Raw genomic sequence first — 27494 nt, forward strand, 5'->3', positions numbered from 1 at the left:
AGCCTGGCGGGCTATAGTCCACGGGTCATAAAGAGTCAGACACAACTTAGCGACTAAACAACAACAACAGCAGCGGCAACATTACTTCACTCTCCCTGAAAATAAATTTATTTCCACCTACGCAACATGTAGTTATTAATCATCTAGTCCATTTAGGTGCCCGGATGGACTAGTCACTTCAACAGCAGTGACTGAACTGGGATTTAAGAATGTCTTGGTGACTGGGGGGTAAAAACACACACTGGATGGAGCGAGCTGGCATCCCTTCATCTCATTTCTTTGTTATTGACGAGGAGAAGGTCATAATCATGCAAGTATTCATTAAATGGACATAGAAATTTGCATTTGACCCAAATTGACTTCTCCCTCACCTGTGGGGTACATACACCCGGCTGTGCATTCAGTCTTTATAAGCCTCCCTGACCAGCTTGGGTTAACACTTTATTCTTTGGCTGATCACAGCCTATCCTGTTCATCTCACATTCAGAATCCCAAGTGCCAGCTTACGCATGATCATCGAGAAGCCGGGAGATGGCAGAAGTGGTTGTAAAACCACTGAAACAGAGAAATTGGAGGAAAGGCTGGCCTGGAGGGTAAGATGGGGGCTTGGGCTTAGCGATTATGCAGTTGAAAGACACTGAACTTTCCAGTTAGAAGTTCCAGTCTGGAATTGGAAATACGGGCCTGGCAGGAAGAGTTCATCCTGGAGGCAGCTTCCCCGTGCAAAAGCGAAGGTTGAAATTGTCAGTGAACAAAATATTGGAAGAAGGGAGCCCTCAGAGAGAAGCTTGGGTGCTCCAGGGCTTCAGCATAGGAACACACATATTTATGGGGGAAACAGCCTTCAGTTCAACTCAACACACCGTTATGTGAGTGCTTACTATGTGCCAGGCGTCACGTTAGATGCAGGCACAGTCACAGCCAGTTTAGAGACAGTTACAGGCTCTGCTCTCATGGAACTTATGGTCTAAACTCATTGAAAATATTAAAGATCCGGACACGCCAGAGGCGGAAGCCAGTCCACAGGCCGTTCATTTCAACCTTTGTCTGACAGCTTAGTGGTACCTCCCTCCCAGCCTGACCTCTGCAGGTGGACAGCAGGCCTTCCCACTCTGGGGAGGCACTAAACCAGGCCCTCTGACAGCCCTTGGAGGTGTGAGGACAGACAGACAGCACGCCCCATGCAGTCCACACCACGGGTTTCCTGATCCTCCCCATCCTGCTGCTTACCTCTGAGACCTCTGCTTGCGCATCCATCTTTTTTATTTATTTATTTATTTTAAACATGGGCCACTTTTAAAGTCTTTTTTGAATTTGTTGCAATATTACTCCTGTTTTTTTGTTTCTTTTTTCTATGTTTTGGTTTTTTGGCCACGAAGTATGTGGGATTTTGGCTCCCCAACTGGGCATCAACTCTTCACCCTTTGCATTGGAGGGTGAAGTCTTAACCGCTGACAGTGAGGGAAGTTCCGCCACTGTCCATCTTAAAGTGCTCACCCAGGAAGGGTCCACGGAGCTGTGGCTCTGGTCTGGCCAGTGAGGAAAGAGAGAAAAATACGTGGCATTGGATGCATGTGCCAGGCACACACCCCACTGATTTAGTGGCTGCTTCCCAGACATTAAATCAATCATTATCTCAATTGATGAGAAGAATTAGACTCCCTTGTTCTATATTTCAAACTTCGCTTAGCAAGCCCCAGTTTCACTTACATAATTTTCCTCATTAAACTTACTACCATCTGACATTGCTTTTACCCACTTCTCTTTTTCCCCATCCTCAATTTGGGCCTTGTTTTGGAGGCAGGGAAGATGAAGATTTTGCAATTGGTTCATTGTTCCAATCTTCTGACTTCTCATTGTCCTTATTGTGTAATCCACCGCTTTAGGGAAACTCCTCAGCCTTTACAGCAACCAAAAACGTGACTAGCCTACTATCAACACCCTGTATCTGAAATACTATTAAATTTTAACAGGACAGCATCCCTGTGTAACCCAATCTAGAAAGTTCTAAAGGCCAGGAGCAGAAACAAAGCTGTGAATACGGAAGATGAATTTTCAAGTTGGTTAGCAATGGCAAATGTAACAGAGAAGTCAAACTGTAATATTCCTGGTAAAGTCCAATGAGTAATTTCATCAGGATGGGTGGAGCAGAAGCCACACTATTGGGGCGAAGGCAAGAGTATGTGAAGAGAGAAGGTCAGCTGAATGCACTGTGTGCACGCGTGCTCATCATAGTGTTCAACTCTTTATGACTGCATGGACTGTAGTCTGCCAGGTTCCTCCATCCATGAAATTTTCCAAGCAAGAATACCGGAGTGGGTTGCCATTTCCTCCTCCAGGGGATCTTCCTGACTCAGGGATGGAACCCAAGTCTCTTGCATCTCCTGCGTTGGCAGGCAGATTCTTTCCCACTGAGCCACCTGGGAAGCCCCTGAGTGCACTGGAATTCCTTCATTGTGAACCCACTCCATCAACTCTGACTTCCAGCCCCATATGCGTATAGGCTTTAGAAAGAAGCTGGTCCTTCAAGTGCTCGGAATTCTTGAAAGAGTTTGGATGAAATCCATAGTGCTTCCAGATAATAAAGGTGGTGTTACTTTTCATCACCAATTTGATTCTTGCTAAAGGAAAGCCATTTTAAAAAGAAAGGGGTGAGACAGAAGGAGCAACGTAAATTCAATTACTTCTATCTCAGATTGGTGTCCTAAAACAGGCTCTGTTCTTTTATAAAAGAAGAGCAAGTGTTGTCCGAATCTAATTTCTCATTTGCTTATGTGCTGCTATTCAGCTTACTCATAGTTTTTAACTACTGAGGAAAAGCAGTGAAACAAAGAACAGGAAATTTCACCACGTGGCAGAAACCGTCAGCTCGGTTATCCAAGCAGGAAGCTACACATTCACACAACCACAGTCCTGGTCCTGCCACTCCACTTCCCGTGGAGAATGACTGGCCAGAAACAAAAGGACGACACTGCGAATAAAGGCAGAAGGGAATTCTTTCATATTTTTTGGACCCTAAATGCCACCCTTAGTAACGATAATGAAAGGAAATATGTTGATGATTAAAATAACATTTTTGACTATTCGGTGTATGATAACCTTTGTGTTAAGAACTGCACGTTTTAGCTCATTTCATTTTCTATCTTTTTGTTTTTTTTTAATTGGGGCACAGTTGCTTTACATTGCTGCCTTACTTTGTGCTGTACAGTGAAGTGAATCAACCACAGGTATACAGGGAGCCCCTCTTTTCTGGATTTCCTTTCCATTGAGGTCACCACAGAGCATCGAGTAGAGTTCCCTGAGCTCTATAGCAGGTGCTCCTTTCATTTTCACAACCCCATGAGGTCTATGCTATTATTCTTATCTTACAGCTAAGAAAATGAGAGACCAAGCCAGAAAGTGATGGAACCAGACTGAGGATGCCGGAGTCCAGATCCTCAGCATCATGTTAGGTTGTCTGTACATCACACTCTGTAAGCATGGAGTACACACCCTCCATAAGCGCCTGCTGAATAAAAGAAGAATGGTCCATCTAGTCAAAGCTATGATTTTTCCAGTGGTCATGTATGGATGTGAGAGCTAGACCACGAAGAAAGCTGAATGCCGAAGAATTGACGATTTTGAACTGTGGTGTTGGAGAAGAATCTTGAGAGTCACTTGGACTGCAGGGAGATCCAACCAGTCCATCCTAAAGGAAATCAGTCCTGCATATTCATTGGAAGGACTGATGCTGAAGTTGAAGCTCCAATACTTTGGCCACCAGATGCAAAGGACCAACTCATTTGAAAAGACGCTGATGGGCTGGGAAAGATCGAAGGTGGGAGAAGGGGATGACAGAGGATGAGATGGTTGGATGGCATCACCAACTCGATGGACTTGAGCTTGAACAAGCTCCGGGAGTTGGTGATGGACAGGGAAGCCTGGCATGCTGCAGGTCATGGGGTCGCAAAGAGTTGGACATGACTGAGCGACTGAAATGAACTGAAACGGATGAGAGTCAAGAACAGGCAAGCAGCTGGATATAGAGCAAACCTTAGACATAAGTTCTATTAACCACACAAGCAAATTATATTGGTAAAATAATAAAGACACCAGTCAAAAACACGGCAGGTGTATTATTTTGTGAATCAACTTGGAAAGAGCAACCAAAACACTATTGCAAATGAAGCAAACCTTGTAACCAGTGATCTTTCATTATTAGACCAACTTCATGCGTGTGGCAGGAGGACCACAGGGGAAAAACATGCTTTGCAATCAAAGTACAGAAATGCAATAACTGAGTCAGTGATTCTTTAAGAACTAAGCTGGGAGACTTTTTTACAAAACTGGAAATATTCTATGTTTGCTTGTTCAACATGGTAACTACTAACCACGTGTGGTTGACACGTGGCTACTGTGACTGAAGAACTGAATTTTAATTTTATGAATTTTAATTAATTTAAATTTAAATTGTCACACAAGGATAACTGCTATTATACTAGGCTGTGCGGAGACTGAGAATGCAATTATCCTTTTGTAGAACCATGTTGTCCATTTACCAACGATGAAAAACTTGATGAATTAATTTAGCACCAAATCTAAGCTTGACAATCCCAGAATTTTCTCACTCCCACTGAAAGAGGTAGGGCTGCATGTACACAAAGGCTCAACTGAAACCTGAATGGAAAGGGGGAAAGCAATGATTGCAAGCTATTCAAACATCATCTGAAATCCAGAAAAGAGCAGAATTAAGACCCTGAATTGGCTTATTGGGGAGACAATCCTGGAAGCCAGGTGGGAGCCACTCCCTGGAATTCAGCTGTTATTTGGTATCATTGTGGGTTTCCCAGGTGTAGCAGTGGTTAAGATTCCACCCGCCAATGCAGGAGACATCAGAGATATGGGTTTGATGGCTGGGTTAGAAAGGTCCCCTGGAGGAAGAAATGGTAATCCACTCCAGTATTCTAGACTGAGAAATCCCACAGACAGAGGAGCCAGGCAGGCTGCAGCCCAGGGGTCGTAAAGGTCGGACACAGCTGAGCAAGTAAGCACACACACTCCTATGAGAAGGGGTGATTCATACACAGACTGTGTGTACAGAGGAAAGATCATGCGAGGAGACAGGGAGAAGATGACCGACTATAAGCCCCAGAGAGAGGCCTCAGAAGAAACCATCCCTGCTGACAGCTTGATCTCAAACTCCTAGCCTCCAGAACTGTAAGAAGATGCATTTCCGTTGTTTAAGCCCCTCAGGGTTTATTATGACTGCCCTAGCCAACCAATACACTCCCAGCTCGCCCCCAACCGTGTGTTCTTGCTGACCTGCTAGCACCTCACCTCACCTGCCCACGTACCCTCAGCCCTGACCTCACTGGTTCCTGCATGACTCACGGTCTCGGAATTCCTGTCTTTGCTCTGGGGACCCCTCTACATAAATTTTCCTTCCTCCACCCTTGTCTCAGGATGCAGCTCGTGTCCCACATCCCCTATAACCATCTCATAGGGCATCTCGGATGAATGTTTTCTCTCTGCCCTGCATTTGATCCTCTTGCTCCAAATCCATTCTCCTTTCCACCTCTCCTTCTCAACTCTGTTGGAGGGGTGAGCAGTTCAGCACCTCGGTAAAATATTCATCTCTCAGCCTCTCTCTCAGCAGGTGGTCATGTGGTACTGGCCGGTGAGATGCTAGTGGAAGTTGTTGGGTGCCATTCAAGAAGAAAGCCCTAAACAACAACAAAAATGGAACATATGGCTCTGGAGGTCACAAGCCTGAGATCGCAGTGTGGGCAGGGTTGGGGTCTCCCCAGGCCTCTCTCCTTGACCTGCCGATGGTTCCCTCTTGCTGTGGCCTCACATGGGGCTTTCTCGATGATTTTTTGGAATTGGCACCAAAAGCAAAAATAAACGGTGGGTGGGACTACCTCAAACTAAAAAGCTCTGCACAGTGAAGACAGCCATCCACAAAATGAAAAGGCAACTTACGGAATGGAACATAATGTTTACAAAGCACATATCTGAAGAGAAACTGGTGCCCAAAATACAGAAGGAACTCAATAGCAAAAGAAGAAAAAAAATAAAACCAAAAACACAACACCCACAAACATCAACAATCCAATTTAAAAATGGGCAAAGAACCTGACTGGACATATCTCTAAAGAAGTCGTACAGACAGCCGACGAGTATAAGAAAAGGAGCAAGACATCACTAATCATCAGAGAGCTGCAATCCAGAACCACGATGAGATGTCACTTTTCAGCTGCTAGAATGCTATGGTCAAAAAGACAGGAAATAGCACATTCTGGGGAAGTTGTGAAGAAAGATGGAATCCTTGTACCCCATTGGTAAGAATGTAAACTGGTACAACCGTTATGGAAAACCAGATGGAAATCTCTCAATAAATTAAACATAGAACAAACGTATGATCTATCGATCCCACTTCCTAGCGTGTATCCAGAGAGAACAAAAGTCACTGTTTCAAAGAGGTAGCTGCAGTCCCATGTTCATTATAGTATTATTCACAAAAGGACTAGAAACCACCTAAGGCTCCGTTAGCAAATGAATGGAAAAAGAAACGAGTATGAGTGCACAAGGGACGATTACCCAGCTTTTTAAATGGGAATATAATTGCTCTCCAGTGTTGCGTGGCTTTCTGCTGTAGGACAGCCTGAATCGGTCATGTGTGTGCACGTGTCCCCTCCCCGCAGAGCCTCCTCCCACCCCATCCCACCTCCAGGTCCCCGCAGACGGCCGAGCGGAGCTCCGTGTGCTGCCCAGCGGGTTCCAGCTAGTTAGCTGTTCCACACAAGGCAGTGTATAGATGCCAGCAGACTTTGTTCCGGGCAGCAACGGGGGCGGACCTGTCCAGTATCCTGCTCAATGACATAGGCCAGGCAAAGACAAACACAGTTATCCGCGGAGCCTCATCCGAAGTCTAATATAAAGGAACAGAGCAGAATGGCGGTGCTGGGGCTGGGAAGTCGGAGCGGCGGTGAGGTTGGTCAAAGGGAAGAGACTTTCCATCAAAACAGCAAGCGCTTTTATCCATGCGTCTGCTGGCGGACATCCAGGTTGCTGGCACGTCCTGGCCATCGCAAACGGCGCGGCGACGAGCATCCCGGTACACGCGTCTCTTAGGATCGCGCTTTTCCCAGGGCTCATGCGCGCTAGCAGGGCTGCCGCGTCTCCTGGCGGGGGAGCAGGGCGGCTCTGCAGGCCGGGGATGCATGTGTGACTGTGGCTGGTCCGCGTTGCTTACGGCAGAAACCAACACATCGTAAAAATGCAAAAACACAAACCAAAAAATAAAAAGAATAGGTTCTGAGAATGCAAAGTATTGGCACGGAAACTATGACTTTAGATTGTAATGTAAAATTAAAATTTGCCAAGCGAGTGGAACGTACATGTCCCCTCACACACACACAAAGTTAAATATGTGAGGTGACGGAAGTGTCAATGAAATGTTGAGAATCCTTGCATAATGTACACATATAGCAAATCATCGATTTGTACATTTAAGTGTATGTACAATTTTATTTGTGCATTATAACTCAATAAAGCTGAAAAAGATAACATCGTGCTCCGTAACTGCTGACTTAAATATAAAACATATTTAACAAACAGAATAAAAAAGAATGAAGAAAGAAAGAGGAGACTAAGCTTGTGGCTGTTTTTCTTTGAACTTGGTTTAAACCACAGAAAACTTGTCCCACAGACAAGATACTCCTTTTTCAAGGGGTGGGCCCTGCAGTGAAATAGCTGTGTGGGTGGCATTTACACCTGCAATTCCTGTTTTATAAGGGAAATAAATTTGCCTGTTATGTGAGAAACAGTGGAAAATGAGCAGTTTTTACGGCATGCTGAGATCTCACCTTGAAGTCACGAAGGATAATGGCTCATAAAGCTTTGGAGAGGGAGCAACAAAGTGAGCAGCCAGCCCTCTCCCGATGTGCGGGCCTGGGAAACACCTGAGACCATGGATGTCGTGGCACCTGTGATGGCTTTCTCAGCATAGGGCAGGAGACAGCGGCTGTCTTCAGTGATGAAACGCGAGAACTTGTCTGGATTCTTTGGCTCATGTGAAGGGGACGTTATCTATTTAATGTAGCTCTTTTTGGACATTTGTTGAGGGGAGAAGTTGACACCTACAACACTTCCACCTGCCTCTTTGCTTCTTTGGTAGTTCAGTTGGTAAAGAATCCGCCTGCAATGCAGGAGACCTGGTTCGATTCCTGGGTCAGGAAGATCTGCTGGAGAAGGGATAGACTACCCACTCTAGTATTCTTGGGCTTCCCTTGTGGCTCAGCTGGTAAAGACCCGGGTTCAATCCCTGGGTTGGGAAGATCTCCTGGAGAAGGGAAAGGCTACCCACTCCAGTATTCTGACCTGGAGAATTCCATGGACTGTATAGTCCATGGGGTTGCAAAGAGTCGGCCACGACTGAGCGACTTTCATTTCCACTTTGCTTCTGCCTTGAGGAAAGCCATAATCTCAGGTTTACGACTGTCCCAAAGCCGTCTGGTCCTCACATCCCTGCAGTAGCAGGTGTGGACACCGCTCATCTTGAGCTGGGCTTCGTCATGGCTCAGCTCACACCAGCTTGAATAGCGCAGTCTCCATCCTCTGCCCACCAGCCCTCGGAGCAGTCACATCCCGCTGCATGCCTCCACAGCCCTGTCCACAGTGAGGGACACAGTCCCTCATTTTAATTCCTTTGTTGGAGCCATCTGGGCTGAACTCTGTGTCCTGATGAGACTATAGGAGATAAGCCAGTGATGTCAGTTTCTGAGAACAGGAGCCTGCTTTTTTGTTTCCTTTTATTTTCCTTTTAAATTGCGGTAAAATACTGATTGTTTAGTTGTTAAGTCACGTCCTATTCTTTGCAACCCCATGGACTATAGCCCTCCAGGCTCCTCTGTCCATGGAATTCTCCAGGCAAGAAGCCTGGAATGGGTTGCCATTTCCTTCTCCAGGGGATTTTCCTGACCCAGGGATCAAACCCACCTCTCTGTCTCCTACCTTGGCAGGTGGATTTTTTACTGACTGAGCCACCAGCGAAGCCCCACTTTCTATTTCTTAATATGGCCCAGTAGAAGAGAACATAATTCTTTTACCACTCCCAAGAACTAGATAAGGTAGCCGGGGAGTTGTCAGAAGACCAGCTTCCTAAAGCGTGCTGCTGCTTACCTGTTACCTGAAGCAAGTTGCCAGGTTTCTCTGCTGTTTCTTTGTTTATGAAGTGGGTGGTTACAGACATGATCACTCAGCCCTCTAGACCTTATACATCAAGCAGTCTGTAGGTCACTTACACCCATCTTCTAAGGCAATGATTCTCAACTGGGGGGTGATTTTACTCCCAGGAAACAGCTGGCAATGTCTGGGGATGGTTTTGGTTGTTCAGCCTGGGGGCGGGGTTGCCATGGAATCTAGCAGGTAGAGGCCATGGATGCTAACAAGACAGCCCCCACAATAAAGAGCTATCCAACTCCAAGTGTCAGTATGGCCAAGGAAGAGAAACCCTGCTCAAGGGGGAGAAACCAATACTCCACAGAGAGAATGACACCGTCTTTTTCCTTGTATAAGTCTGACTGGGGGAAGTTATGGCGGGTCCCATGCCACGATCTATGGAGGAGTACCAGCATGTCAGGAATAAGCATGTTGATATGCTTGTCCCCCCAAGTAGAGTGTACACTGTTAAAATGAACTATCATTTCTCAATAGGTTTCATTTAAGATGCTGAGAAGAACTCTAATTGAATGTACCATCTGGAAACACTGAACTCCATGGTGAGAGCAGTGGGATCAATTTACATCCTCCTCCACACCCCCACTGGGTAAGTCTGAGTGTGAAATGCCTCCTCTGTAGTTCCCAGGCCAAGTCTTCTGAAACACGTTTCTATAAAGAAGATCAGAGTGCTACTTTTGTTGCAGGAACACCACTCCTCTGATCATCTAGGTGTTGCACATTGTCTTTTAAGGGAAACTGAAGGACAGACGGCATTGCTGAGGTCACATCGCAAAGGCAGTGGCGGATCTGGGATTGGGAATTGGTTCTGCTGGTTCTTGGCTCCAGGTGGACCTATTTGGACCTCTTACCCATCACCAGCGTTTCTAGCATATGTGCGTATTCCATATAAGCTGTGCCTCCTCAAGATAGGCTGGTGCAAATCCTATGCGGGAGGTTTCAATGCGGTCACGTGTCAGAAATCACCTCGTGTCTGATAGATGCTCAGGAAACATTTGTGCTCTTTGAAAGGAGCATGCCGATGCCGAGTGGCAGCGGTGGGGAGATCTTGAAATTAAATGTCACCTCCACGTTGCTCTGTCTCCTCAGCCTGCCTCCAAAATGGAAGCAGCTGGTCACTGAACGTTAAGGAGGTTTGTTCTGTCCCAGTTTGGATGTGTTTCATATTTGATTACTATGGGAGAGTAAGACAAGTAACACCCAAACTGCCTTGTTTCAATGCTCCAGTGACCGTGAGGACTAATTGCTTTGCTAACAAGAATGAGCATTTACCCAGGCTTGCTGGGTGGATGGACACATTCAATCTTCTGCTTGCACAGCTCGGTTCCGGCCCTGCCTCTGGATGTGCGTTCTGAAGAGGCACTGGGTCAGGGCATCTGTGTGGGATGTTCCTTCTGCCATAGAGCCCACAAACTGATTTCAGCCCTTGCCATTTTTTTCCTATTCACTTCTAGCCTCTCTTCTGTATCCTTCTAGCTACAGAGTTGTTGTTTTTTTCCCCCAAATTCAAAATAAGCTTACTCTAAGTAGGATAACTCCTGAGAGGCTATGTGAACATCCAGTTCTCTTCTTGCCTGCTGATGGAAGGAAACAAGATCTTGAAGGAAGGTTAGAAGAAAAAAAAGAGAGAGAGAGACGAGAAAGCATCTAGCATGAAATTTGAAACCATCTTCGTTTCCTTGACAGAGATGGACCTCAGTTTGGTTCTGGATGGATGGTCCAGCTCTTCTGCTGACAGCACTTTTACAGGCAAGACTTTTGCTTTTCATTTTGTTTCGGTTTGCTTTTTACTTGTTTGTCTCTGGCTGCACTGGGTCTTCACTCTGGCCCACAGGCTTTCTCTCGTCGTGGCGAGCAGGAGCTACTCTCCAGTTGCAGCGCACAGGCCTCTTGTGCTGGCGTCTTCTCTTGCGGGCTCAGGTGCACAGGTTTCTGTAGTTCTAGCGCACGGGCTTGGTTGCCCTGCAGCATGTGGGTTCTTCATTCCCAGACCAGGGATCGAACCCATGTCCCCTACATTGGCAGGTGAATTCTTAACCAATGGACCACTGGACCACCAGGGAAGTTCCCAGGCAAAGCTTTTGTTGTTGGATTGATTTCAAGATGATCCCAGTGTTTCATAGAGCAAAGCTCATTTCTAAAGAAGTAGCTGTGGCATTGCTTTTCTTGCAGGTTGACTTTTACGGGTTGCTCAAATACCAATACCAACTCATTGTCAACACATATAAAATCCACCATATGATGCCAATCAACTGTTGAAATGCTAGTATAACTAAATGCTCTTCAAGGCATTGACTTGAAAAGCCTTCCTGTGTGGCAGGGAGAGCAGACTGAGTTTAATCTACCTTTCAGTTCAGTTTAGTTCAGTTGCTCAGTCGTGTCCAACTCTTTGCAGTCCTATGGACTGGAGCACGCCAGGCTTCCCTGTCCATCACCAGCTCCTGGAGCTTGTTCAAACTTATGTCCATAGAGTCAGTGATGCCATCCAACCATCTCATCCCCTCTGTCGTCCCCTTCTCCTCCTGCCTTCAGTCTTTCCCAGCATCAGGGTCTTATCCAATGAGTCAGTCCATCAGGTGGCCAAAGTATTGGAGCTTCAGCTTCAGCATCAGTCCTTCCAATGAATATTCAGAGCTGATTTCTTTTAGGACTGACTGGTTTGATCTGCTTGCAGTCCAAGAGACCCTCAGGAATCTTCTCCAACACCACAGTTCAAAAGCATCAATTCTTCGGTGTGCAGTTTTCTTTAAGGTCCAACTCTCACATCCATACATGACTACTGGAAAAACCATAGCTTTGGCTAGACAGCCCTTTGTCAGCAAAGTAATGTCTCTGCTTTTTAATATGCTGTTTAGATTACGCCTCACCCAGAAACGTCTGGATGTATCCAGGAGACTGGTGGATTGTGGTCCACAAGTATCTACTTACACAAGGGAAAGACTGATCTGGATTATCTGGGGATTGTAAATGTGAGAAATCTAACTTAAGCTTTTTAAAGGAGGTGGGGGGAAAAATGTCATGATGGTTTCAGCTAACATGAACTTTAGGCTTGTCTGGATCCAAGTGCTCAATGTTACCAGCAGGAATCTCCATCTCTTGATAGAGGGCTCTCTGTTGCCTTTATTGCTTAAACTCAAGTTAATAGCAAAGTATTTATCAGTCATATTCACAATTCTAGCAGCTACAAGCCTAGCAGAAAGAGGTGGAAAAAGAGGTCATTTTTCATCCAGTATTTGAGCAAGAGTGTTGGGATTGAATTTCACTGGTGTAGTTCTCATCTCTATCACTCCACTCTCTTGAAACTGTTCCACTCAGTCACCAGATGAGGATGAACATACATCTCTGTTTGCCTGACATGGTCCTTGTTTATATTAGTTGTCTGGGCATAAATATTAACAACAGCATCTTCTGTAAACAGCCAGAGAGTAATGGTAGAAACAGTCCTCGAAATAGGGTTGTCAGCAAGGACTGCTATGACAAGGTGTCCTTTGAACTGAGACAGAATAAAGTGAGGCGTGGCCATATGAACAGCAGTAGCGTCGGCATTCTCAGCTGACAGCAGCCTGGACAAGGTCCTTGGCCACTTTGACAGGAGTGCCTCCAGCCTGGGGGCAGTCTGCTCCGCGCCATCAGAGCAGCAGCACGCCTTCCAGGCACTGTCGGCAGAGCTGGTCGTGTAGGTGTTGGTAGCCCTCATCTCCAAGGCAAACAGGACCGGAAGGGGAGGACAGTGGCTGTCCTGGGAGCCAGCAGAACCGGCCCTCAGATGGGCAAGCCAAGCCCAGCCCTCGGAGAACCCAGAACCCTGCACTAGATTGTTAGCTCCTTAGGGCAGACTCCTGACTGTCCCGCTCACTCCATGAGCTCACACCATGAACTGAATGCTCACACCGTGATAGGTGCATACTAGCTGTGGTGAGTGTTTAAGCACAGGTTGGAAAACAAGTTCCACACGTAGAGCATTTCAGAAGGGAGTGAGTTTATTAAGAACAAATAGCAGAGATAATGTGGGTCCTGCAAGAACAGCAGGCAAACCTCCTGGCACAGCAGGGAGGGTCAACGCTTTTCACGGGTTAGTAGCCAACTTTTACAGCCTCAAGACAAAGAAAATTTCTGCTGGAAGGTTGGCATTAGGTGATTGGTTCAGGCACTGTAGGGTGACTACTGGGATGGACATTTTTGCCTAATTTGGCATCAGGAAGGTGGCTGGTAATGATCAGGGGATTTTTGGCAACGACTACAAAGGGGCTTAATTCTGAGCTGATCCTCCCTGGTTCTGGACTCTGTGTCTGTGGCCTTGGGGCAAGACTCCACACTGGTGTCTCAATAGATACTTGTTGAAAATGATCAATAGCTCTTCATGAAGAGCTTGAGTGCAGTCAGAAATCCACTAGAGAACAGAGGGGTGCAGATCCAGAAATATTGTTTACAATATCACAAATGGTTGCTTACATCCTGTTCTCATGCCCAGATAGATTTGCTCAGAAACATACAGGATGCTTGAAAGATAATCATGAAAAGTCCTTTCTGTTTAAAATCTCTACCCTTGTGGATTCATAAGCTATAGAATTCCAGACCTGGGTTTGTCTTCACAACTCAGAAGCAAGGAATTGTAGCTCATTACCCTTAGCCTTGAAGTTGTGTTCTATTCCTTTTTCTACTGTGGCTGTCCCTTGGTTTTACCGAGTTGAAATAAGACTTCTCCATTTCCTTTCTTTAAATACTGTGAAACTTTGGTGTTTGCTGGGCAACTAGTTGACTCATGGTACCGGAAATCTGAGAATTAAAGATATGAACAGATAACTAAGTCCCAAATCTGTCAAATAAACAACTTCCCCACTTTCCCTCATTTCTTCCTTAACTGTTAATTGTCAACATTTCCCAAGAAATACATGATACCTTAGAGATAGAGTGATAAAAGATATCTAGTTTATTAACAAATTTTCTTTTGCTGAGTGAAAACAAAAGGCTGAATCATGCGTGATGCTTGGAAAGAAAATACAATTTGTCAGTTTAGACTCTGAAATTCTCCCCTGGATTTGGCCTGTGTGTTGAAAGCTAGATCTTGTGATGTGAGAAAGAGAAATGAATGTATATGGGATACGATCCTTAACGAGATTGCCATCCAGATGTTAGATCAAAGAGAATGTGATTCATCCCAGTGGGGACTTTTGAAGGCCGGGCCAAGTCTTCGTGACTCTGAGGGTTTGCTTGTTACCATTTATAACGTGTGTGGCTCCTTCCCTGTAAATATTATGCAACAATTTGAAAATGAATACCAGATTTAGAGATGTACTCAGAATGGCTTGTCCCACTGAGCTCCACCTTTGTGAGTAGAGGTTACCCAAAAGACCAGGCTGAATAAACAGCAGCCCACAGGCCAGACTGCATGTAAGACTGGGCTAAATCCTGCCACCATTTCCAGAGTTGGCTGCTGGTTAGAGCACTCCCTGGGTGTGACCATACTGCCATATTTTCCTAATTTATTACTTACCGCTGCTTCATTCCTTGCTCATTTCTCTTGACTGACTTTTGTCTGAGGTAGCATTTCTGTGTGCCCCCATTAAAGTATTTTTGAGCCCACATTTTCTACTCAAAATGCCAGTCCTTATGATGATGATCAGGTATCCTACTGATGTCTTCCCAGACCTGTATAATGTATGAACCAGTTCTTAGCCTCCCAAAAAAAGAAATGCAAAAAGGCAAAATGGTTGTCTGAAGAGGCCTTACAAATAGCTGAGAAAAGAAGAGAAGCTCAAGGCAAAGGGAAAAGGAAAGATATATTCATTTGAATGCAGAGGTCCAAAGAATAGCAAGGAGAGATAAGAAAGCCTTCCTCAGTGATCAATGCAAAGAAATAGAGGAAACCAATAGACTGATAAAGACTAGAAATCTCTTCAAGAAAATTAGAGATACTAAGGGAACATTTCATGCAAAGATGAGCACAATAAAGGACAGAAATGGTATGGCCCTAAGAAGCAGAAGATGTTAAGAAGAGGTGGCCAGAATACACAGAAGAACTGTACAAGAAAGATCTTCATGACCCAGATAATCACTATGGTGTGATCACTCACCTAGAGCCAGACGTCCTGGAGTGTGAAGTCAAGTGGGCCTTAGGAAGTATCACTGCGAACAAAGCTAGTGGAGGTGATGGAATTCCAGTTGAGCTATTTCAAATCCTAAAAGATGATGCTGTGAAACTGCTGCACTCACTATGCCAGCAAATCTGGAAAACTCAGCAGTGGCCTATGATGGCTACTGCATTTCTTCTAAGGGATTCCTGCCCACAGTAGTAGATATAATGGTCATCTGAGTTAAATTCACCCATTCCAGTCCATCTTAGTTCGCTGATCCCTAGAATGTCGACATTCACTCTTGCCATCTCCTGTTTGACCACTTCCAATTTGCCTTGATTCATGGACCTAACATTCCAGGTTCCTACGCAATATTGCTCTTTACAGCATCGAATCTTGCTTCCATCACAAGTCCCATCCACAAGGGGGTATTGTTTTTGCTTTGGCTCCATCCCTTCATTCTTTCTGGAGTTATTTCTCCACTGATCTCCAGTAGCATACTGGGCACCTACTGACCTGGGGAGTTCATCTCTCAATGTCCTATCTTTTTGCCTATTCATACTGTTCATGGGGTTCTCAAGGCAAGAATACTGAAGTGGTTTGCCATTCCCTTCTCCAGTGGACCACATTCTGTCAGACCTCTCCACCATGACCCGACCATCTTGGGTGGCCCCACACGGCATGGCTTAGTTTCATTGAATTAGATAAGGCTGCAGTCCGTGTGATCAAATTGGCTAGTTGTCTATGCCCCGACCAGTAATGGTGAAGAAGCTGAAGTTAAATGGTTCTATGAAGACCTACAAGACCTGCTAGAACTAACACCCAAAAAAGATGTCCTTTTCATTGTAGGAGACTGGAATGCAAAAGTAGAAAGTCAAGAAATACCTGGAGTAACAGGCAAATTTGGCCTTGGAATATAGAATGAAGCAAGGCAAAGGCTAACAGAGTTCTGCTAAGAGAATGCACTGGTCATAGCAAACACCTTCTTCCAACAACACAAGAGAAGACTCTACACATGGACATCACCAGATGGTAAACACTGAAATCAGATTGATTAAATCCTTGGCAGCCAAAGATGGAGAAGCTCCATACAGTCAGCAAAAACAAGACTGGGAGCGGACTGTGGCTCAGATCATGAACATTTATTGCCAAATTCAGACTTAAATTGAAGAAAGTGGGGAAAACCACTAGACCATTCAGGTATGATCTAAATCAAATCCCTTATGACTATACAGTGGAAGTGAGAAATAGATTTAAGGGACTAGATCTGATAGACAGAGAGCCTGATGAACTATGGACGGAGGTTCATGACATTGTACAGGAGACAGGGATCAAGACCATCCCCATGGAAAACAAATGCAAAAAGGCAAAATGGTTGTCTGAGGAGGCCTTACAAATAACGGTGAAAAGAAGAGAAGCTAAAAACAAAGGAGAAAAAGAAAGATATTCCCATTTGAATGCGGAGTTCCAAAGAATAGCGAGGAGAGATAAGAAAGCCTTCCTCAGTGATCAATGCAAAGAAATATAGGAAAACAATACAGTGGGAAAGACTAGAAATCTCTTCAAGAAAATCAGAGCTACCAAGGGAACATTTCATGCAAAGATGGGCTCAATAAAGGACAGAAATGGTATGGACCTCACAGAAGCAGAAGATATTAAAAAGAGGTGGCAAGAATACACAGAAGAACTATACAAAAAAGATCTTCATGACCCAGATAATCATGAAGGTGTGATCACTCCCACTCACCTAGAGCTGGACATCCTCGAATGTGAAGTCAAGTGGACCTTAGGAAGCATCACTACAAACAAAGCTAGTGGAGGTGATGGAATTCCACTTGAGCTATTTCAAATTCTAAAAGATGATGCTGTGAAAGTGTTGCACTCAATACATCAGCAAATTTGGAAAACTCAACAGTGGCCACAGGACTGGAAAAGTTCAGTCTTCATTCCAATCCCAAAGAAAGGCAGTCACAAAGAATGCTCAAACTATCACACAATTGCATTCATCTGACATGCTAGCAAAGTAATGCTCAAAATTCTCCAAGTCCGGCTTTAACAGTATGTGAACCATGAAATTCCAGATGTTCAAGCTGGATTTAGGCAGAGGAATCGGAGATCAAATTGCCAACATCTGCTGGATCACTGAAAAAGCAAGAGTTCCAGGAAAATATCTACTTCTGCTTTACTGATTATGGCAAAGCCTTTGACTGTATGGCTCACAACACAGTGTGGAAAATTCTTAGAGATGGGAATACAGACCACCTGACCTGCCTCCTGAGAAATCTGTGTTTAGGTCATGAAGTAACAGTTAGAACTGGACATGGAACAACAGACAGGTTCCAAATCAGGAAAGGAGTATGTCAAGGCTGTGTATTGTCACCCTGCTTATTTAACTTATATGCAGAGTACACCATGCAAAGTGCCGAGCTGGAGGAAGCACAAGCTGGAATCAAGATTGCTTGGAGAAATATCAATAACCTCAGATATGCAGATGTACCACGTTTATGGCAGAAAGTGAGAAGAACTAAAGAGCCTCTTGATGAAAGTGAAAGAGGAGAGTGAAAAAGTTGTCTTAAAGCTCAACATTCAGAAAACTAAGATCATGGCATCCGGTCCCATCACTTCATGGCAAATAGATGGGGAAACAATAGAAACAGTGACAGACTTTATTTTGGGGGGCTCCAAAAATCACCGCAGATGGTGATTGCAGCCATGAAATTAAAAGATGCTTGCTCTTTGGAAGAAAAGCTATGACAAACCTAGACAGCAAATTAAAAAGCAGAGACATTACTTTTTCAACAAAGGTGTGTCTAGTCAAAGCTTTGGTTTTTCCAGTAGTCACTTATGGATGTGAGAGTTAGACTATAAAGAAAGCTGAGTGCAGAAGAATTGATGCTTTTGAACTGTGGTGTTGGAGAAGACTTTTGAGAGTCTTGGACTCTCAAGGAGATCCAACCAGTCCATCCTAAAGGAAATCAGTCCTGAATATTCATTGGAAGGATTGATGCTGAAGCAGAAGCTCCAATGCTATGGCCACCTGATGCGAAGAACCAACTCACTGGAAAAGACCCTGATGCTGGGAAATTTTGAAGGCTGGAGGAGAAGGGGATGACAGAGGATGAGATGGTTGGATGCCATCACCGATGTGATGGACATGAGTCTGAGTAAGCTCCAGGAGTTGGTGAGTGACAGGGAAGCCTGGCGTGCTGCAGTCCAAGCAGTCACCAAGAGTCGGACATGACTGAGCGACTGAACTGAACTGAGCTCTTAGCCTTTCACATTAGAAATGACTGGAATCACTCTTTTCTGAACCCAAATTAGACAGCATCAGTAAGATGCGTGGTATACTTAAAGCCCTAGACCTATGTGAGAAAATCCAGGGGTGTTACTGCTCTAGGTTTAGTTCAGAAGATCTGAGGCAGAAGTAAGGATGTTGAAATGTCATAGACATCAAGAGGCCAACCTCCACTCTGGACGCCAGAGTTTCTTTCTCTGCTGAAAGTCTGGGTCAGCTCCACACTCCCTGCGTGCCTGAATTCTCCTGTTCTATCATCCAGTGATTCTCCAGATGACATGTTTACCTCTCAGACTGACTGCACTCATTGCTTCTAGCCCTTTCCTCTCATCAGTGTGACATAACTAAAATATTTCTAAAGAAGCAAATTATTTGAGAGAAGCTGTGAGAAGCCTGTCTTTAAACCAGCTTTTGTAACAGAGCAGGGTGCTATGGTCACCTAGCTGGCAGCTCAGATGCTAAAGAATCAGCCTGCCATGATCTAGGTTTGAGCCCTGGGTGGGAAGATCCCCTGGAGAAGGAAATGGCAACCCACTCCAGTATTCTTGCCTGGAGAATCCCGTGGACAGAGGAGTCTGGCGGGGTACCATCCATGGGTTGCAAAGAATCTTACACGACTGAGCAACGAGCACTTTCAGGACCCTAAGGGGCTTTCCCGGGACAGGCCCTCCTCCATATCCTCTGCTTTAGCTCCTCTCTGAAGCACCTAGATAGCAATGCTTGATGCACATTTCCTGAGCTGGTTCGCAGATGTGCAAAGCGTCCCACCGAATGGAAGATGTTACCCTCTTGATGACCTTGAGCACAGAGATGACAGAGTTCACCCTGTGACCCCTCCCACTACCTCACCATCAGCCGATCAGAGGATTCTGCACGAGCGGATCACATACCCTGCCAACAGCCCTCCCTCCTCTGGCTTTTTTTTTTCATTTATTTTTATTAGTTGGAGGCTAATTACTTTACAATATTGTAGTGGTTTTTTGTCATACATTGACATGAATCAGCCATGGATTTACACGTATTCCCCATCCCGATCCCCCCTCCCACCTCCCTCTCCACCCGATCCCTCTGGGTCTTCCCAGTGCACCAGGCCCGAGCACTTGTCTCATGCATCCAGCCTGGGCTGGTGATCTGTTTCACCCTAGATAATATACATGTTTTGATGCCTCTTCTGGCTTTTAAAGGTGCTTTACCAACACCCGCTGGGGAGCTGGAGGGTTTCTAGGGCCTGAGTCACCTGTCTACTTCCATGGCCCAGTAAGAACCCTTTCTCTGCTCCAAACTCCGACTCCTCATTTTGCCCGGCCTCGCTCTGTATCAGGCACAGGAACTTATGCGAAATGCTCTGACTACCTAGGGACAAAGCCTCAGGAAACACTTCAGACCAGCATTTTTTTCAAATGGGTTAGAGTTGAAGAGCAATTATTTAAAGTCAAATCATACAGGAACATTTTATATAATATTTGCATTTTTTTATTCTATAGTATTCAGTATGTGATAAAGAAATCAGGTTAGTAACCATTCGATTAATGCAATCTCCGTGTTTAAAGATCTATTTCGTATAACTTCTCTGCTTTTGATATTTCCTGGAGTCACCACAGACAGTTAATACAAAATTACTTCAATCCAATGTGTTTTCAATGAATTTCTGAGCTTTCTGGTCGTAACACCCTCCCTCTACTGACAAATATTTTCTTAAATCTCGGGTCTGTGCGCCGATGACTGCACAGCTTTACCCAGAGAACTAAGAGCATAGAGAAACGGAATATTTCCTGCCGCATCGGTCAGCAAAGGTCAACAAAGGACATCAGGGTCGCCAGCGACTGCAGCCGCCTCCACAGGTGAGCGGGTGAGTCCTGAGGGAGCTCGGGATGTGAGAACACAGGATGCTGGCCCCAGAGCGGAGATGCATATCAGAGAAACGATGTCAGGGAGCCAGACTTCTGCATCTTCCCATACAGAAAAGTGCTCAACTCCCTTACTTGAGATTTCTAGTTTTCTGTAATTAACAACAATCTTTTGACTGTGGGATCATCTGCCCTGTCTTACAAAGCTCCTCTGTATGTCGCCCCACCCCCTTCACCTCCCCAGAGCAGTTTTCTGAGGGTTAGTTGAGATGCTGCCTCTGGGCTTGAAGTCCTAAAAATATTCTGCCAGATAAAACATAACTCTCAACTTTGAGGCGGTGCTTTCTTTTCTTCTCAGTCGACAGCATGCAGAGTTTAGGATTCTCTTTCTTACAAAGCTCCTTCCCAGCTACATTCAAAAGAGGTGTGCAAATATGTAGTAAAGCCATCTAATGTGGATGTACAGGACCCCATTTTATCTTTCTTTAATGACTGCATAGCTTTCCGCTCTATGTGTGTGCTGTAATTTATCTCAACAAGCCTCGATTAATTAACATTTCAGGTGCTTCCTCTTTTAAGTAATTTGTAAACAATGGCATTTAACATCCTGGGAAACATATCTTTGCACACTCAGACAAATATTTCTACAGGAAAAATTCCCGTAAGTGGAATTTTTGGCTTGAAGGAAACATACATTAAAGCTATAATAGGTATCACTAAAATGTTGTTCCTTTTCACTTTCTTGCCAACTCTGGGTATTAGCATATTAAATCTTTGCCAATTTGATATGTCAAAACCATACTGTTGTTTAAATTTGCATTTATTTGATTAGTAAAGAGGCTGAATGTCTTTCCATATATTTACTAGCCATTTTTGCTTCATTTGAAAACTGTCTGCTCATGAGCTTTGCTCAGGATTCCATTGGATTGCTCTTTTTCTCATAAAGTCCTTTGAGCTCCTTATGTGTTATAGAAAGAAACTGCTTTGTCACGTTGTAACTGTTTTCATATTGATCAGTTATTGATCACAATGAAGCATTTTTCTATTTCACTTTATTATCAAAGTCACCCTCACCTGGCTTTCTGGGAAAGTCCTGTATATTTTTGTGAGAAAATATAATAAAGACATATTTTAACATTATTATCAAAAAAGGAGCAAGAATCATTGCATAAACATAAATCAAGTGAAGAAGTGTAAGGATTTGTTTAAATCAAGCATGCAAAGGCTATGACAATGCCAGAAAGAATAAAAAAACATACATTTTTCTGGAAGATTCCTGAAGCCTGGAAATTCTCCAAGGTAGAAGTCTTGTACCTCTAAGGGAAACATCTCCCCCGAGTACACAGACTTCTCACCTCCAGCAGGCATGGGTCATATCACAGAAATAACATGGGCCATTCAAGCTTTCTGGCTCATCATTTGTCAGTCTTGTGACCTGGTGTCCCAGAATGCTTCCTCATGCATAAAATGCATATGATTATACCTGACTTATGGGGCTACTGTGGTTATGAAATTGAGTATAACATGCAGAGGAAATGCTCATTAAACCCTTGTGTTCCCACCCAGCCCCAGGAGTTTTGCTAAAGAAAAATTGTACCTATAACTACTCAGCTGTGACAGAGACATCTGAAAATGTAAGATCACTAACAAGTCCAATGTCAATGTTCGGCAGCTTTTTCTTAAAACACTGAAATGTCAAGAATCTTCGCACATAAGTATGAAGCCAAATTGGGCCTCTGTACCCCAACACCAAATTAATTCTCAAAGGCAGAGTTTTGGGCGAAGTAGAAAAGAACAGCTTTATTGCTTTGCAAGGCCAAGGGGGCCACAGCAGGCAAGGCCCTCAAAACAGTGTGTCCCAGCCTGGAGGAGGCAGTGAGGTATTCTACAGTAATGGTTCAAAGAGGTTGTAATCAGCTCGTGAGCATTCTTTGACTGGCTGGTGGTGAGGTAAGTGGGAGTCAGCATCTCCGATCTTCTGGATCCACTGGTCTGGGGTCTACAGGCTTGTGGGCAGCATACAGCTAACTTCTCCCGCCTGAGGGGGGGCCAGTGTCTGAAAACAGCTCAAGGAGATGGTTGTATGTGTGCCTGGAGGGGGGACCAGGACTCTCCCCCAGGGCTGTGCTATTGTTCCTCTTGACTCTTCCTGCCTTCTCTAGTGCCCCCTTTCTTGTCTACTTAGCAGCTGTTCGAACCTGTCTGATGGAACTCAGGGAAGGTCAGGAGGCTGCTTCCTATAAACAAGGAATGGGGGACGCAGACCGACTTTTGAGTCCAGGAGCCCCACAGGGTCCTGCTCGGTATCAAGGGTCAACTCCAACGGGCGCTTGCCGAGGGCATCTGCCTTCTGCCTCTGCAGAGACTGGATCCCGTACTGCTGCGGCTGTGACCTCTGACACGTGCTGAGGCAGTTCAGGGTGGAGAGTGAGGCACCCTGTGCCCCAGGGGAGCTGGTGGGACAGGTCTTTAGATGGAAGTTTTCAGGAACTGATGTCATGATCCCAATCAATCCTTGCATCTCCTCATATCCACAAAAGCACCCTTCATGATAACATCATCTCCTCATGCCTAGCAGAAAACCTCTTGTAAATCAAGCCCTTGATTGCACTATATTTCCCCTTCACCAAAACCTTATGTGTTGACCTCCCCCCAGTACCTCTTTGGAGCAGTTTCTCAGAGCCATCTGAGGTGCTGTCTCCTGGGCAGAAGCCTTCATTTTGCCCCAAGTATAGCATAACTTGCAACACTCATGTTATGCATCTTTTTTTAGTTGACACAAGTATACGAAGGTATACTTGATTTTCTAGAATGAGTTTGAAAGTATATTCTCTGTATGAGAGTAAACAACCTCTGTGCATCCTAAATATTTAAGGTTTATAACAAAAGATGTTTTCTAGGAAAAGAGCAGGCTGCAGGATAAATATTAGGATTCATAAACAAATGAAGTGAAATAAGACTCCAGCTTTAGTCCAAGAAGTGGATCGGGGAGCTTGTGGAAGTGACAGATCCCTGTAGAACTACATTGGCCAGAAGGAGCTCATATATTTTTAGGCCGTAGCCTACTGGTGGAGGAAAACATAGTGCCTCTATGAGAAGCTGTGCTGATTACAGTGAAGATGACACTTGACCTCTGTGGTCTTCCTCCCCAAAACTCATAATCCCTTTCTGATCATGAGAAAATCATCAGACAGATCCCAATTTATCAAATACCTGATCGGTACTCCTCCGACTGTCAAGGTCAGCAAAAATAAGCAGAGCCTGAGAAACGGTCACAGCCCAGAGGAGACTAAGGAGACGGGAGAACTAAACGTAATGCGGTATCTCAAATAGAATCCTGGCACAGGAAAAAGACCAGAGGCAAAAACTAAGGAAATTCAAATAAAGTATCGATTTCGATGAACAAAGATGTATCAAGATAGATTCATCAATTGTAACACATGTACTATTCCAATGTAAGATGTTAATAGAGGAAGCTAGATACAAGGCATATGGGAATTCTCTGTACTTTCACACTTTTCCTGTAAGTCTGAAGTTGTTCTAAATTATTGTTTATTATTATTTTTTTTAATAAGAAAGGCTTCTTAGATCGCCATCCATTCCACTCCCACTAGCTACCCTAAAAAGCAAAAATAAAACTTCTCCAATATGCCTGAAAGAATAGTATCCTTTCAAGAAGGTTAGCGTCCCCACCCCACACATCAGTATTTGATCCTCTCTGAATGTGTCTCATGCGCTGTTCTCTCTCTGTCTGGGTTGCTCAGTGTTTTAGGGAACCCATGTGGATGAGGGACATCAGTGAATGTGCAATAAATACTTAATTGATGGAATGATATGATAATCAAGTCTTTTTTAAATGAAATCTGAATTCGGGTCAAACCAGAGCTCCTGCCGTAGAGTAACAGTTTTCTGAGAAGCCAGCCTAGAGACTGAGGCATGGAGTCAGCACCCGGGGTCAGCCTGCACCCCTACCCACAGCCCGCTCTGCCCCCACCAGGCCTGGAAGGTCCAACAGCCCCACAGCCCGCTCTGCCCCCACCAGTCCTGGAAGGTTCAACAACCCCACAGGCTTCACTCTGCCCCCACCAGTCCTGGAAGGCCCAACAGTCCCACAGGCTTCACTCTGCCCCCCACCAGTCCTGGAAGATTCAACAACCCCACAGGCTTCACTCTGCCCCCCACCAGTCCTGGAAGGTTCAACAACCCCACAGGCTTCACTCTGCCCCCCACCAGTCCTGGAAGGTTCAACAGTCCCACAGGCTTCACTCTGCCCCCGCCAGTCCTGGAAGGTTCAACAGTCCCACAGGCTTCACTCTGCCCCCGCCAGTCCTGGAAGGTTCAACAACCCCACAGGCTTCACTTTTAACAGTGGACATGGCGCCGAATCTTGGTTGGGTATGACACCACCTTAAATATAACCAGTTCAGGCAGAAATCAGAAACCAACATTTAAAAACCAGCAAATCAACAACAGAAGTCTATCTTCTCTTAGCTACATGGTGTGCTAGGAATTTGCCAGCATTTTATTTAAGTTAATGAATCAAATCATACATCTAATTGACTAATAGAAATGGGCGCCTTCGAATGAATGCGTATCCTAAGCCAGTTGGCCGTATCATCCATCTGTATCGCCCAGAGTACTGTGCTGTTTGCAGAAGACTGTTAAGTCTTATGCACATGTGTGTGTGTTAGTGGATCCATGTATGTGTTGACGTGATGTTGATTACTAATAAATCATGCCAGAGGAAGCAATAAAGAGAAATACCTTATATTTAGTGGTCTTTCCAAATCAATTTTAAATGAAATTGTTGCCTACTGTTTTCTTTCTTTATTACATTGGTAATAAAAATGGTGGGGGTGACGAATGAGTGCTGACTTTCCAGGCCTGAAGGTGGTAACAGAAGGCACCCAGCAGGCCTGCCCACTCCTGTTGTTAATTAAAGTGTTTTCACATTCTCCAGGGTATGATGCACTGTGGGCTCGGAGCGCCAGAGAGACGGGTGTCGTCTAATGATCACACGTTCAAATAAACACCGTGGGGGGCAGGGAGCACCAGGGAACAGATCACTTCCCCCACCTCATTAACCACCGCAAAGCTCGCAAATGTCTGAGATGCACTGACTCCCCGTCTCATGAATAATGAATATTAGTCAGGCTTCCAATTGCTCAGAGGTTCAAGGTAAGGAGGACCCCTACCTGCTCAGCGGAGACCTACGCGAGGTGGGGAGTGACATTTGCAGCTCAGAGGGGTCTTGATTGCTTCCACTAAGTGATTCTTGCCAAAGCCCTTTTCCTCTGACTATGACACCTCTTGGTCTGAATTGCACTGTAATTGTCACTTGTTGGCACTGTTAACAAGCTGGTCTGCGTGTGAAAGACGAAGAGCTTCACAAAGCCGGTTCTGAGTTATCGGAGGGTGGATCTGCACACACCAGCATCGTCTCGAGGAGCTCACAGCTTCAGAAGAAAAGACACATTTTAAATATCCATCCTTCCAAACTGCTGAAGTATACTGCATATAAGATTTCCCCAACACTTTGAATTTTAGTTGAAAGAAAGCAGGGGAAATTTTATTTCAGAGAGGTGTACAGTTAGAAAACACTCTGTAGGAACTAGATGACAAAAATCATGCCATGATTTTGACACTTTGGGTATTTTTATTTCAGTTATGACATCACAAATGCAACTTTATTCACACTGCAGATCACTTTCCCCAAAGTGCTATCGTTGCTGCTGTTGTTCAGTCACTAAGTTTGTCCAACTCTTTGCGACCCCATGGACTACAGCACACCAGGCTTCCCTGTCCTTCACTTTCTCTTGGAGTTTGCGCAAACTCGTGTCCTTTGAGTTGGTGATGCCATCCAACCATTGCGTTTCACCCTCTGTTGCCCCCTTTTCCTCCTGCCTTCAAGTTTTCCCATCATCAGGGCCTTTTCCAATGAACCAGTTATTCGCAGAGGTGGCCAAGTATTGGAGCTTCAGCTTGAGCATCAGTCCTTCCAACGTGTATTCAGTGTTGATTTCCTTTAGGATGGACTGGTTGGATCTCCTTGCAGTCCAAGGGACTCTCAAGAGTCTTCTTAGCATCACAGTATGAAAGCATCAATTCTTCGGCACTCAGCCTTCTTTATGGTCCAACTCTCACAAAGTACATGACTACTGGAAAAACCATAGCTTTGACTACATGGACCTTAGTCAGCAAAGTGATGTCTTTGCACTATTTGGTAACATTTAAAGATTGAATTAAACCATGTCTATTTTTGCCTGAGGTAAATAAATGTAGAGCTTAAATGAAATCTTGCACATTGAGTACAGCACTCTAACAACATCATCTTTTAAGATTTGAAATAGCTCAGCTGGAATTCCATCACCTCCACTAGCTTTGTTCGTAGTGATACTTCCTAAGGCCCACTTTACTTTGCACTCCAGAATGTCTGACTCTAGGTGAGTGATCAAACCACTGTAACTATCAGGGTCATGAAGAAATTTTTTGTATAGTTCTTTTGTGTATTCTCTTCATCTCTTTTTAATATCTTCTAAACTCAGCAGTGGCCACAAGACTGGAAAAGGTCAGCTTTCATTCCAATCCCAAAGAAAGGCAATGCCAAAGAATGTTCAAACTACCACAAAATTGCACTTATCTCACACACTAGCAAAATAATGCTCAAAATTCTCCAAGCTAAGCTTCAGCAGCATGTGAACCAAGAAAATCCAGATGTTCAAGCTGGATTCAGAAAACACTTAGGAACCAGAAATCAAATTGCCAACATCCGTTGGATTATAGCAAAAAGCAAGAGAATTCCAGAAAAACATTTACTTCTGCTTCATTAGCTACACTAAAACCTTTGGCTGTGTGGATCACAACAATCTGTGGAAAGATCTTCAAGAGTTGGGAATACCAGACCACCTTACCTGCCTCCTGAGAAATCTGTATACAGGTCAAGAAGCAGCAGTAGAACTGGGCAAGGAACGATAGACTGGTTCCAAATTGGGAAAGGAGTATGACAAGGCTGTTTATTATCACCCTGCTTACTTAACTCAGATGCAGGGTACAACAGGC

The sequence above is a fragment of the Muntiacus reevesi genome, chromosome 20 (genome assembly GCF_963930625.1).
Source record: "Muntiacus reevesi chromosome 20, mMunRee1.1, whole genome shotgun sequence".
NCBI lineage: Eukaryota > Metazoa > Chordata > Mammalia > Artiodactyla > Cervidae > Muntiacus > Muntiacus reevesi.